This window comes from Sycon ciliatum, chromosome 7 (assembly GCF_964019385.1).
Source record: "Sycon ciliatum chromosome 7, ocSycCili1.1, whole genome shotgun sequence".
Taxonomy (NCBI): Eukaryota; Metazoa; Porifera; class Calcarea; order Leucosolenida; family Sycettidae; genus Sycon; species Sycon ciliatum.
This window is the reverse complement of record NC_088649.1, coordinates 993421-995987: the sequence shown is the minus strand read 5'-3', so window position 1 is coordinate 995987 and position 2567 is coordinate 993421.

Here is a 2567-nt window from a genome sequence, read left to right as displayed (position 1 = left end):
GGACGGTAATTGGAGGGTAGAGACTTTGATTTCCGTTTGAATATAGGGACTATGTTGGCAATCTTCCATGTCTTGGGTTGTATCCCAGTTTGGAAGCATTGGGTAAACAGTATGGAAAGCGGTTGCGCCAGTTCAGCAGAGCAGGCTTTCAACACTCGTTTTTGTTGATGTTTTTTGCTGTTGTTGTTGTTGTTGTTGTTGTTGCTGTTGTTGTTATTGTTGTTGTTGTTGTTGTTGTTGTTGTTGTTGTTGTTTTTGAATTTTGAAGTCTATATTCTCACGGTGGTGTTGCTGTTGTTGTTGTTTTGGTTGTTGTTGTTGTTGTTGTTGATGTTTTTGCTGTTGTTGTTGTTGTTGTTGTTGTTGTTGTTGTTGTTGCTGTTGTTGTTATTGTTGTTGTTGTTGTTGTTGTTGTTGTTGTTGTTGTTGTTGTTGTTGTTGTTGTTGTTGTTGTTGTTGTTGTTGTTGTTGTTTTTGAATTTTGAAGTCTATATTCTCACGGTGGTGTTGCTGTTGTTGTTGTTTTGGTTGTTGTTGTTGTTGTTGTTGTTGATGTTTTTGCTGTTGTTGTTGTTGTTGCTGTTGTTGTTATTGTTGTCGTTGTTGTTCTTGTTGTTGTTGTTGTTGTTGTTGTTTTTCAATTTTGAAGTCTATATTCTCACGGTGGTGTTGCTGTTATTGGTGTCGGGGTCCCAACGCATCCCAACACTCAACAGTATACTATCAGTTATAGTTACATTACATTATATTACTGAAACGGAAAGCCATCTTTGTCTCCAACCAAAGCAACAACTCGCGGAGCAACCAAAGAACAACTTAACTGAAAAGAAGAACCACATGGTTCAAACCCAATACACAAACCCGGCCCGTATCGCGTATGCCAGCGACACATGCATGAAAGCAAGTACAGAATGCAGAAAAGTAGCTTGCATGAAAAGTGCGTAGCGTTCACACCTGTATGCTAACCCGCACTACAACTCGCGTACTATACAAAGGACTAGTACTGCGCAGTAGGCACGCATTCAAAATAAGCTGTAGACATGCACTGCATAAATCTCCAAGTCCTCGTACAAACTGTGCAGTGCTGCAAAGGTACAAGTAAATAAATATCAAACAAATATCAATGTGCAGGTCAGCGACATCCTCCCCACCAAAACCTAGTGCAGGTTTTACAAGTCCAACCATTGCCTGTCGCTATACGCTGGGCGAGCGGAGAAGGTAGCGGATCATCCCACTTGCCTTGTTCCTTCCAGGCCTCTTGCAGGAGGATCTTGCCTGTCAATACTACATACTACCGGTGACACCAAGTCGAGCGGATCAAATGTCGCTGCTATGCACTTCAATGGGGTGCGCCTCGTCCATGTCTTCCAGAGTGGCAGTTGACACTGCATCGCTACGTGAGAGGGAGAGTGTGTCGGCTGTCAAACACTAGGCGTCGCCGAGGGCATTGCCTGTAGCTGCTGAGGTGCTGTGGCTGTTGCTGCTGCCGCTGCTATTGTTGAAATCCCTGCTACCATTGCTACTGTCATCATGAAGCACGGTATGGTGTTTGTTGCCACACTTGCTGCAAGTAACACTACTATCACACATTCTCCAGCTGTGCCCTGTCCGCAGGCAACGATAGCAAAGGCCATTGGTTTGCGCATACTCGCGGCGCTGAGCAACAGGTATGCTGTGGAGCGTGTTCTCGTCATCGGCAGTGGACAGCGTGAAGCACTGTGCTGATGCACCCTCGCACTCCCAGGCCACAGGCTTCTTGTCAGATACAGATACACCATGGGCCTCCTGATACGCTGTACCCAGCTCCGTGATCTCTTCAAACGTTTTCTCGCCGATCTTGTTTTCCAGCAAGTACGCACGGAGGTCAAGCGAGCATCCCTGGAGCACAAATTGGCGGACGATTGCCATGAACATCTCACTGTTCCCACTGCTCTGCTTCTGGCCCTGCGGCCCTCCAGTTAGCGATGCCCACTCTTGCACCAGTTGCACTACATGGGTTACGTACCGGAAAAAACGTGTCCTCCGTCTGCTGATGCAGAGACAAGAGCTCGGACCACGTCTTCTCGGCAGTCTTGCCAAAACTACGTGTCACTTGAACTTTAGCGCTTTCATAAGTTGTGACATGATCCAACACCGGTTCAAGCCTTGTCCCTATCGCAGCCGAACGGAGGGCCAACAACCATGTCGATTTTTCGTAGCCATTTTGCTGAACAACAGCCTCAAATGTTATGAAATAACGCCGGATGTCCTGTTTGTCGGTGTATTTCGGCACGTCCAACTTCTGGGGGCGCTTCTGCACGTCGTTACTGCCAATACCACTCGCGGCCTGGAGTTTTTCTATCTCCTTCTTACTGTCCAGCTCCTTCTCAGCGATTCTCTCTGCACGCTCTTGTGCTCTCTGGTCCCTATCGGTTGCTTCGGTGAGCTTGCGCTCCACGAAAGAGACCAGTGCCTCGCCAGAATACCCGTAATCCTTGCCAAGCTTTAGGTAACTCGTCTCCAAGTTCATCCATCCAAAAGCTTCTGCGCTTCCACCAGCACCAGGCGATTTCCCTTCGGCTTCGGAC